Consider the following 12,500-nt stretch of genomic DNA (forward strand, 5'->3'; position numbering starts at 1 on the left):
CTTTTAGTGGGTGTTGCTGGGGCTCTCGTCTCCAGCCAATCTATTCCCTCGCCCAGATTTCACCAAGCCGTCTCCCACATTTCTGCTCCAGCACCTTCCATTTGGTAGCTGCCCATGAGGAGGGCTAAGCGACAACATTTCTCAGTGCTGGGATGCCGTGATCTGCATCCCTCCGATCAATAATTCAGCCAAGCAATGTGTTTTTCACAATTTAAAGTCTTTTCCCCATTGCCTGATGGGCATGATGGCGTGATAGAGTTTAGCCTAAGGGAATTTGAATGGAAGTACCAAATCATATTTAATACAGTTGAAATAAAAATAGTGTTTTTGTACATATTTGCTCCTCAAAAAAGAAGTTGGTGTGCATGTATGCTTATTCTCCATTTTATTAGAGCCCCTTGTAGACTTATAATATTTATATTTATAATATATAAAAATATAATATAATTATAATACAATATTTATAATATAGGTCCTTAATATAGGTGTAGCTCATTTATTGTCATGCATACTTGTTTACCAGGTATTATTTTGGTGATGGACCATTCTCAGCACAGCAGTGACACTGACAATGTATAAGAGAGAGCAGATCCCGAGTCAGAAACTGGCCAGTGGTGAAGGTTCGAGGATGATGAACACAAGCTGTGCATCAACAGATGGGCTGCAGTCTCTACCTGTACACCAGCAAGATGTAGCTCCAATTTTGGGGTTCATATTAATGTAGCCAGTGAGTATACTGCTGTTTTCTGTGATCATGCTGTATGGTCACTGCATACCAAGCAGTGATATGATGCCTTAAAGCACTTCAGCTCTCCTGTAGTTTTCATGCATGTTAAACCCGCACTTTAATTGGAGTCAGCATGCATAATGTATGTGTCTGGTTTTTGATTCACCAGTTAACTAAATGAATAAACAAACCAGTGGGCTGCAGTGGGATGCTCACGTGTTAACAATTTAAGACTCGCGATGTAAAAATATTCTCAACCTCCAAGGCGGGGGGGTCAATAAAAAAAAAAAAAAAAAGGAAGCTAGATGAGCAAAGTGGCACAAATTAGGTCACTAGCTGCTGTAATAGGGCCTGCACTTAACTGAACTGGGCAGCTCTGAGTACGTGGGGCTCCAAAGAAGATTGGCCGTCTGCGAGTTGTTGGGCATGTTGTATTAAACATTATTACATCAGTGAGTTTTTAACTAACTCATTTACATATGTAACCTCTGCTTATCATCACAGAAGAGCACTTGTGCAGTCAAACTCTCATCCTGCCCCATAGTCACAATCAGACCCACTTATGGTGGGAGACATGGCTGTCGCCCTCATAAGGCCTGTAGGCCTCCTTCTGGTCTTCACACTGGACATGGAGAAGGTCAGTGGAACCCAGAGCTTGGATATAGGAAAGGAACATAAAGGAAGAGCAGGCTATTCTTGTCCTTTAACCGTTTTAACCATTAACTGCTCATATCTTTGCCTCAAATTAGTGGATGATTGGATAATTTCTAGTGGATTTAGCCAGGCATATGCAGTCATACCACTTTATTGATACCGTGTTCTTTCTTAATTGAAGTAATAAGCCATTGAAATGGTGAGAATAAAAACTACTGGAGAAGTGGCAAAATAATGCAAGTCATTGGGTTGCTTTCTCAAACATGAATGCTAAACCACACCATTCATTCTTCTAATAGCACTAGTTGTAGTAGAACTTTGTGTGGAGATTTGAATAATTTTGAATACACCTGTTGAAATTTAAATGACTGTCATGTGACTCTTGTTAAAGGCACAGGTATGAAATGTGGTTTGTTTGGAGTGTAAAACTTGCAGACTTGTGCAGTGACAAACACAGTGAAAAACTGTCCACTCTTCAAATCCCTGGTCATTCTGTGTCTTCATTCACTGCTGGCTGGGGGCCACCAATACCGATCGATTCACAGAGATAAAAAGCTGCATCAAGGAAGCAAGAGTGATGGGTAATTAAATTTGCGTGAAACAGAGACTAATTAGTGGGCCCTAATCAAGGCACACTTTCCATTAGTCACAGGGAGTTCAACCGAATGGCACGATTAACGTCCTTAAGTGTTTTCAAAACATTTGCGAGATCGCTTCGAGCCACCAGAAGCCCCCATGCCAATCTCACAGACATTAGTCAGGGTGTATTAGAGGGAATCAATCTGTTGGAGAGAGCGGAACAGGGCACCTTAGCTTGTTATATGAACCATCCTCTAGTCGTCTTCATATCCTATAGACTCCACTGCATGTAATATATATAAACCACAACACAGCACAATGGAAACTAAAGGTGAACTTGTGCTAATTTGTCTGATTTGACCCATTTCCTGGTAATATAGAGCTATCAAGATATTAGAGTGAGCAGAATATATTTAAAATATATATTAAAGTGTTGAAGGCAAAAAGCTTTTCTTCCTAGAACAGGTTCTGTTTTTCTCCAGTGCAAGGGCCTAATCAGAATTAGCATTAATTGTGTGCCAGAAATGGGCTTAAGTTAATTGAAATGATAGGAGATGCACTTGAATCAGATTGACATGTCCTTAAGAACAACTTCGCAGGAGGTTCTTGAGCAGAGAGCTTTCTCCCAGAGCATGTTCCACATTTCCACATAATCATGCCTCATTCTCTATTTATTCATCTTAACACCATCTCAGACCTTATTCACCCCCCCCCCCTCGCATTTCTGCTGTCTGAATGTCTCTCCATTGGTGCAGTGGTGCAGTTGACATTTGCCCTGAAACTCTTTCTCTCTCACTCTCTCTCTCTCTATTTCGCTGGAAGAACCTGATGGGAGGAACGAGTCCATCTGAAGGTCAGACAGGGCCTGAGCATTAATGCCTATGGCCTGAATAATTGTGGTTGCTTTTTAGTTGTCTATGTTTAGAGCCCAAGGTGTAAAGAGATTTTATATATATATATATATATATATATATATATATATATATATATATATATATATATAAAAGGCTCTTAAGAACTTGTCTACTTTGTACTTGGGCACTAGATATTCATGTCTCAGGATTTGAAGGAGGGGAGTGGCTTTAATGATCAGGGCGTTGTGGGTGAATGACTGATTGGCTAGTGATAGCACTGTAATGGTGAGCTTGCATCTTTTAAATGAAGTCCAAGAGATCGTTGACCTTCGTTGCATCATCCTAAGCAATTTTGACTGCCTAATGCTTTGCGGTAATGGACAGCATGGCCTTTTTTTGAAAGATTGCTGTCATTGCCAAAATCAAGTTTTAAATTTGTTTCCATCAATTTAGTTTTGAATGTTTCTTAATCATACCTCATTAAAACGAATGAATTGTAATTATAAAATAGTTTACATTTTTACCATGTTAAAATCTAATGATTTTATATGGATAGTTTCTTCTCCATATAACAGCAAATTCAGTCTCTCACTGCTTTGCTCTGGAGGATGCTGTGCCTAAGAGAATGTGAGTGTACATGTTACCAGTGCTGCTACAGGACTTGTCTCTGGATCTTGCAGGAGTGTTGGCAGGGTCTGACCCTCCGTTCTTGCTTTGCACGCTCACTTTGAGCTTCTGTCTGCCAGGGAGAAGAGCAAGGCGTTGGGGGAGGGTGGCTTCTCTCTCCTAAACCCTGCTAATAGGCTCTATTGTCCAGCCCAGTGCTTGGCAGCTGCAGCTTTGTGGCTGCATCTTATTGCTACTTAGCTCGCAGAAAGGAACTGGCTCTAGATAGTGAATTGAAAAGGGTGCAGCTAATTTACCCCCTCTCAACCAGCCGTGGATTAAAAAAAAAAAAAAAAAAAAGGAAAAAATAAAAGACATGCTCCACCACGGACAAGAACAACCTTTCTCCAGTCCTTCTTCAACAGTGCTTCAGGGGATATGACCAAAGGAAGATGGGACCTATAGACAAGCCGAGACCCACTTTTGTAATTGTATCATCCACTCTCTATCTCCCTCAAAGCCAATGCAGAATCCTATTAGGCTCCTCACTTCTCACCTCTGCCGAGAGGACTGGCAAGGGGAATGAGAAACGAAGCTTTTTTGAGGCCTCTGACTAGAGGGAGAGGAGCCAAAACCTGCCAAGAACAAGAAACTTGGTGTGGTTTTGATGTTTCTCCTCCTCCTCTGTCTACACAGAGGCCTGGTGAGGAGCAGGTGGTGCATGTGTGTCGTGGCCGCTGGCTACATGCTGTACTGCCTACTAGGAGTCTGATGCCTCGCCTTTGTTGTGCAGAATTCAAGCGGAGAAAGAGAGAATGCTAGAGATTTTAAAGAGCAGGCCAGTCTAGTCATGCAGTCTGGACCAGAAGCTTTTTGAATCGAGGGGAGCTTCATCTGAATAAGTCAGGGCTGGCAGATATTGACATCTTTCCTAAAATCCTTATAGCTAGTCGTCACATTGTCAAGCCCTAGTAAGAGTGATGCTTTCAGAGGGATTATTTAAACCAAATATGCAAATATTGATTACAGTGAATGAAAATTAATAGTGCTACCTATATCTGTTAGCTGTGCTTGTTTATTAATCAACTTTTCATTCATTTATCTATTTGACTTCTAGTTGTTTCCTCCAGAAACCATAGAACATTATTTTATCCACTTCAGTATGTGGATACCTGGTATCTATTATATTATACCATTCCAATGAAATAAAATGTTTCCAGTGATGCTGTACATCTTCACTGCATCTTTGTAAGCAGTGATGGATCAGTTTGATACAACAGTCACTATAACAGTAATGCCCAGTAACTGATAATGTAGATGTTTGTGCTTTGGTCTCTCCACCTGCTTCCTTTTGAATGGCTATTGATTAGTAGAATTAGGCTCAAAAGGGTCAAAAATTAGGGTGAAAAAACTAGAATCCTGATTTTCTAATGTGTGTAAAGGCTGATTTTGTAACACAAAGCTCTAAAGCTTCTCTGCCATCTTAATTTGTGTATTGCTAGCATGTGAGATTTATTTCTGAAAGATTTTGTTCTACTTTCTAAGTAGCAGAATATTTAGTGAAGGCTTCTCAATAATCACCAGTAAGAAAACTTTCTCCTGGTGTGCCTTGCATTTACTTTTTAAAAAATGAAACATTTCTATTAATATAAAATGGCATTGGTAAATGAAACCTAGAATATACATGTAATGTAATATAAATTTATCATCACATTCTAAATCCACATTTTTATTACACAACATCGTCACACTCAACAAAATCATTTGTGTGCTTTTTGTGACTACTTAGTGCTTATGCTCGACAGTCTTGACACAAGAGGATTCTGATAACTGTAGTGTTTGTTGTACTTAAATTAAATACCATCTTTATTTACTATGAATGCCGTTTGCCAGCAAAACAAATGAAATGCGCATCATTGTGGGAAATAATGTGCTAGAGTTGTTAGACTCTGTGGTACTGTGGTACTGAGTGACCTTTCCCAGTACTAACTTTATCATTTACAAAGTTGCTCAGAGATGAAGCCAATAGCTGCTTGCTCTTGTTCACTCATAATTTTTGGAAGAAGGTTGTAATGGCAGCTGGTCTTAACAGAAGAGGTAAGATCTGAAAGCTTTTACACTTTAAGAACATCTTGGTAGAATTCCACTGAATCAAGCATGATTAAGTAAGAATAGTTTTTCAAATCAAATCAACTGATATAAGGAATTGCCCGTTAGCTGTTGTACCCTTTTGCACTCTATTATACACAAAAATAATCCAGAAAAGCAATAAAACTCGAGCACCAAAAATGCCTTATTGCCCATCTTTTAGGGAACAAAGTTCAGAAGATAGGTCAATGGTCAGTTTGTGGCTCGTCTTTTTTCCTTCTCAATGGACCAGTGCCTGGAAAATCATGCAACTTTAAAACACATTAGATCTGCAAGTATGGAATATGTGATTTCTGACCAAATTTGGAGACATTTTTAGAAACATTAACCTCAGGCCTAAAGCTAAAATCCTTCTTCTGTTTCAGCTTTAGAATATTCTTCAGAGCCTATCTCATCTTTAACTGTAGAATGTCCTTGTAGATGCTTAATTGTGTCAGACTTTCAACAATGATTGATTGGTACTTATTTGTCGGTGATTTAGTACTGTCAGTGTTTAATATCTCCAATAATAAGTGAAATTATAGCAAATAATTACTTCAATTACTACAGATATTAAAACAGTGTTGCCCCATAATCTACATCCATGGATGAGGGAACACATGGTAGATGGGACTAGCAGTCTTAATATTAACCACACAGCGTGATAGTGGGCTGGGGTGTGCATGGTGTTGCTTCATTTTTATGAACTGGCTTGATGGACTTGTATTAAGTTTAGTCTTGGACTCTTATGGTGATGCACTATTGTAAATCCTCATTGGTCTAGGCATAAGCTTAACCCAGGGCTAGAAAAGCAGCCCTGCATGTCCAGCAATACCCTCTTATGTATTCATAGTTTTTAATTACTTGCTAATCATTCAAATTCACTCATTTTCATACAAATTGCAGCACCCTCTGCGTGTTTGCTTGTGACTTGATTGGCTTGTAAATGACTGAATGGGACATATCACCCATAATTGGCTTGTAAATGAGTGAATGGAATGCATCACCATCTGGATGTTTCAAAGCTGTGGTAGAGATGATGCTGTGGCAGGTAGCAGAGCACTCTCCAGAGTTAAGGAGAATGAGCATGAAAGGGCTTGACAAGGTGAGAAAGAGTAGCATAAATGCCTGTTTGAGTACTTACACTGTAGCGAAATATATATATGTGACGTATTTATAAGGAAAATGAAATTTTAATTACTAAACTAAGCATAAAAAGAAAGTGAAGGATAATTTGGTGACATTTGGTATAAGAGAGTGTGTTACTCAAGGATTCACTGGTTTTATTGGCTATTGACCTGTTAGTTTACCTTTAACATTAGCTTCTAAGCTGGCCTGATAAAAATGTATAGCAGATTACACAGTAATTGTTAGTGAAGATCAGCCCACCAAGCTAATTACTTTCTCAGGTTAGAAGTTTGGAACTCTTCAGGTAATAAAAAAAATGTAAAGAATATTTTTAAAAATTGTAAATCATTTTTGAATTAAGTTCAAAAATTAAATGCTTTTTAAAGAAATACACTCAACTAGAATTCTTATGATTGAATTACATTGAAGAAAAAAAAAGTTCCATTACAAGGAAAAATGTACTCATGTACTGAGATGAGAGTAACTGTAGGTTGCTTTCCACTTCTGGACTCTACACTCCAGTCTTTTTCTCTTCCAGCCTTTAGCACTGAAACTGCTCTCTTCTTTCACCAAAGAATTAGCTCTATACATAAGAGCAGATGTGTGGAGCTTTAGCTGTTTCTTCTTCACAAACTCCAGTTATTTTGTGCTGTGTATGTAAGTGGAAGTATCTGTGGGGAGCGTCTTGTGCAGCAGATACTGTATATACAATATAAGTGTTCAGTTATGGAGCTGTTTGTAATTAAAGGTTATGTCCATTGATTACTGCTTTAGAGCAGTGGTTCTCAAATCAGTCCTCAGGGCCCTCCAGATGGTCCATGTTTTTGTTCTATCCCTGTGCATTGTAAGTTAGGTTGGAGAAAAATGTGGAACAGACCTTGAGGACTGGTTTGAGAACCAAACCAGTCCTTGGGGTCCAACAGACAGTTTACTTTTTTTTCTGTCTCTTTGTGTTGGGAGCTATGATCCTTGTGGGCCCAGAACTGCTGGACAGAACTACAGCTGTAGGATCAAAGCTGCATAAAGTCGTTTGTCTGCCAGCTGGAGGGGTTATCTCTCCTTGAGAACTCTCTAAATCACTTCACATTTCTTTTCTTATCACCCTCTGCTCTGATGCTTACTCCTGACTAGCACCCCAGCTCACATTCTGGTAAATGAGATTTCATGAAGCACTGAATTGTTTCCTAAAGAATTGTAATGGAGTTGAATCATTGTAAGGTCTACTGCTGGGCCAGGGAATGAAGCGAATGTCAGCTGTGTTGCCCAAACACAATTCAAAACAGTGTTCACAGGTATGAATCATTTACACACTGAGGCTTTTGTGCTAAGAACTAGTTGGGGCTTTTAAAAAGACAATTAACAATGTAGCTTTTTTATTCTCTTGAAGCATGCATCTCTCTCTCTCTCTCTCTCTCTCTCTCTCCCTCTCCCTCCCTCCCTCCCTCCCTCTCTCTCTCTCTCTCTCTCTCTCTCTCTCTCTCTCTCTCTCTCTCTCTCTCTCTCTCCCTCTCTCCCTCTCCCTCCCTCTCTCTCTCTCTCCCTCTCTCCCTCTCCCTCCCTCCCTCCCTCTCTCTCCCTCTCCCTCCCTCCCTCCCTCCCTCCCTCCCTCTCCCTCTCCCTCCCTCCCTCCCTCCCTCTCTCTCTCTCTCTCTCTCTCTCTCTCTCTCTCTCTGCTAAACTGACATTCTCTTCAGTGAGAATTCAAATTTGACATTGTGTTTATGACTATAGATTGCCAACTGGATATTAAATTGGATGGGAAATTCTGCAATTCAAGTGTACTGCAGCAGTCAGCAGAATGTTTTGCTGTCAATCACAGTGATGGATGAAAGTTGATTTTGATTTTTTGGGGACATTAAAATCTCATTGCTGAAGTTCAGGCAAACACAACATTAATACAACAAAAAATGGGCCTTACACCACCTATTTATACACAGCAAACCTCCAGAGTGTATTTGTGCATATGTGAGGTGAGGAAGAGTGTTTGAGTGTGTGCTTGTGACTGTATGTGTCCATCGGAGAGATTGAGTCACATACCATCCAGTAGATTGTCACATGCCATTCTGCTCTTGATTCATATGGTTCCCATTATTACTGATCTTACCATCACAGTGGATGCACCACCCAAGACATGGGAGACCAGAGTTTTTCCCCATTCAGATGTGAGCAGTAACTCCTCACACCTACCCATATAAATCTTTATAGACAAGAGCGGTTGTTAAAAAGCTAAATGTAATGTTTAGAGATAAATGTAGTTCTATTCATACACAATCTGTCCCCATGCTCTAGTGAAAGCCTTAGCATTTTTTAAAAGTAGCTGCTGACACTGCTGTCTGAGCACTGAAGTAGCAAGCAGTACAGATTTAAGGAAGAATAAAACTGTGAACTGAAGAGAGAATATGTGAGATTATCAGTAAAATAATAATGATTATTATTAGATTAGATTAAATTAGATTCTCCTGGTCATTGAAATGGAGGCAAAGTCATGTAGTGATGTCATGTGAGACTGATACTGCTATAGATACAAACCCACTGACCACCCCTGGTCTTTGTGGGCCTGCTAGGCATTGTGACACTGGCATGTGTGTTACGGCAATATCTTTCTCTCCAGGAAAGGAAGGGTGGCCATCAGTCCGATGCCGACGGACCCAGATGCAGCTGTTTCCTAACCACCCACACAAACTCACCTAAACACACACAGGAGCCTCACTGTGGGGGTCTCAATCTCCACACCTTTCCACTACGAAGCAGTGGACACCTTTTCCACACTATCCCTCTTTCCATCTCCCTCACTCTCTGTCTCTCTCCCTGGAAAATTTAACTGTATATGACATCAGTCCATTAGATCTGGAAAGAACGTAGTGGTGGAGTACAATAACATAGATCATTTTTAATGAGAGCTGTGCTAATGGAAAAGCCCTGGATCTCCTCACACACACACCCACAATGTTTTGCCTGCTCAGTTAATGACAGTGACCGTGCAGCACCCCACAGGTTGACTCTTTCTTAACTTTCCCTACAAAAGTACTCCAAGAATGTGTCCTAACTAGCGTAAATAGGTTATAGTCCAAACTGCCCTTGAGCAAAGAGAGTCGGTGTTGATACAAAATACTGAATTAAAACATTTCAGGAAGTGCTCATTTAGTGTTCATTTAAGTTTATTTAACTTTTTCAAAGAGATGCTCCCCCCCCCAATAACATGGGTGACATGACAAGAAGGATCTTCATGCTTGACTTCCACGTGTCTTGAAGGATGGCAGATCAAGCCTAGCCATACTTGAAGCTTGAAGAGCTTGAGGTACAGAAGGAGTTTTGACTTGCTATCGGCTAGGGAGGGTCTGGTCCATTTTTAGCGTTATAGGCAAGCATCAGGGTTTTAAATCTGATGTGGGCAGCTACAGGAAGCTAGTGAAGGAAACACAGCAGTGCAGTGAAATGAGGGAACTTAAAGATTGAAGCTGTGCTGCTGCATTCTGCATCAATTGCAAGGGCCTTCTTTATAGGAAGACCAACCAGGAGCGAGTTGCAGTAGTCAAGTCTTGAGATGACAAGAGACTAAACAAGCACCTGGGTGGCCTCTCTAGAAAGAAAGGGTTGAGTCCTTTGGATGTTGTAAAGGAGAATCATGCGTGACTAAGTCAGGTTTGCAATAACTGATCATCCAGAATCGCGCCAAGGCTTTGTGCATCTTCAGATGGAATGATCAAGGTGCTGTTGAAGGAGATGGCAAGATCATAGTGAGGACCTATAGCTCCAGGGAAGATTAGTAGCTTGGTCTTGCTTGGGATTCAGCTTCATTACCTACCAAGGTCTCACACTCTATCTATATTAATTTGTCAAAAAAGTAGCATGTATCATATGTTTGCCTTTAAATGTGTGGATGGGCTTGAGTTGGCTCAGAGATGGCACGGATTTAATGCCAGGTATCAGTATCAGGCTAGGCTCAGCAGACATCGCCAGATATCAGAGAGAAAAAAAGAATAAATCCAAATGAATCCTGTGGTAAATCCAGCATGTAATAGCAGACATTCACTTTGTGTGATGTGATGTTGATAGCTGTGTATTTCTTCCTGTGGAGTTTAAGTAGTTTGAGTATGATTACTTTTAAATACTCATCTTAAGTGTTGGCTGAAACCTTAGGCTTTGTCATTGTTGAGAAAAGAAAATAATGTATTGTGGCATCACAGATAAAAACTATGCAGTGAATGGGAGCTTCTTAGCTTTGGTGGATCCTGCCTAAGGATGCAGTGAGTAAGTGCCACACACTGGGATGGGATATACACAGTGTAGAGTATTTCTCTCCCACCCTTTGTCAAATCTGCTCTATCGACTGTTTTGCCGTTTGATGGTCTATTCTTATTTATGTGGCTTCTATGTGTTTTTGTGAGGGGTTTTACCCCAGTGGAAATGGTTTGGTAAATAATTGACAGGGCAGTGGTGCAAGCGGAATCAATGGTTCATTGATAATTAATTGATGCTTAGCGAGAGCGGCGAGTGAGTGTGTGCGCATGTGGATTAATATTGACGCGCTTGTGTGTGTTTGTCCTATGAGAACGAGTAGTTCAGGGTTGAAGCCTGCACACACACACTCATTAACTCCTCTCCCAGATCGAACGTGAACTGTTGCCTCCATCAGCTGAATCACTACACTGAGCAGTCATGCACTTCAGACAGCCAGGTACTGCTAACACACACTACCGCACTGGCCATTTCTCTGTTTCTGTCTGGTGCAATAGCTGTTCTATCAAAAAATGTTAGGACTTCACACTCTCATGTCCTTCATACTGCCACTCTCCTGCCAGATACAGGGTGTAGGGCTGGGCAATATGGCCAAAAATCTTTTTATGACATACTTTTGATGTATCTCTTCACATATAATTTTCACAATAACTGGACCCAGCACCCTGTAGGTACTCTACAGATTATAAGAAAATTCATGCAGAACCTCTGATTCTAAGCCATGTTAGAGTAAGCATCCAGGTTAGGTATAGAGCGGAGTTAGGATTACGATTAGGTTTGGATTCAGGATAAGATTCATATTAGGGAAATATTGTCTACTATTTAATTCCAAATAGTATTTTGATTGTGAAGAAAACAAAAGGCTAATTTCCATAGAAAAATATTGTTAATATAATTTAACATTAAATGCTAAAGTAGAATTTGCATGCTTTTTTTTAAGAATCATCATGAATATAGCTAGCTAGCTATCACACTTGTTTACACTATGACTAGTAATTATTTATGAATAATAAGTCTTTGCAACGACAAATTCTCATTAACAGTTATCCCCGTTGTTTTGTTGCCCAGGTCTACCAGAGCTCTTTTCTGATTCACAAACAATCCAGGCAGTTGTTGATTAGGTGCACTCACTTTCCCGCTGGTTTATAAAAAAGAAGCGGGTTCTGGAGGAGAGCAGTGTTAATGCTTCACTTATGGAGTGGTAGTGGAGATGGTAGTCCGTCTCATTGTTCATACTCCGACAGAACTGACCTGATGGCAATAGATTAATAATGTAAGCATAAAGCTTCCAATTAGAACTAATGCAGTTGGGCTTGATCTGATGGGAAGTTACTGCAGACATCCTTGAATTACACCCACACACAAACTCACCACTCTCTTATGACAGTAACTGCATCACTGTGGCTAATGATTCTCTGTCCATTAAGTTAGGCTTAGTAAGCACTCGAAGGTGGAGGTGACTGTTTCCAGGTGGGCGGTGATGCTCTATCATGAGTTTCACATGATAACATTACTATAGCTGGATTAAAAAAAAGCATGGAATGTGGATGAGTATCATAACATGCCTACTCAGACGAGTAAATATC

General features: G+C 40.2%; 1 protein-coding gene across 1 annotated transcript in view; it reads left to right on the forward strand.

Moving 5' to 3' along the window:
- The window catches only part of cdkal1 (CDK5 regulatory subunit associated protein 1-like 1), a 365,636-nt gene that overhangs the window by 192,263 nt on the left and 160,873 nt on the right, over positions 1-12,500 (forward strand). The gene's annotated exons all lie outside the window — the stretch shown is intronic.

Source organism: Pygocentrus nattereri, chromosome 3, assembly GCF_015220715.1.
Source record: "Pygocentrus nattereri isolate fPygNat1 chromosome 3, fPygNat1.pri, whole genome shotgun sequence".
NCBI classification, from domain to species: domain Eukaryota; kingdom Metazoa; phylum Chordata; class Actinopteri; order Characiformes; family Serrasalmidae; genus Pygocentrus; species Pygocentrus nattereri.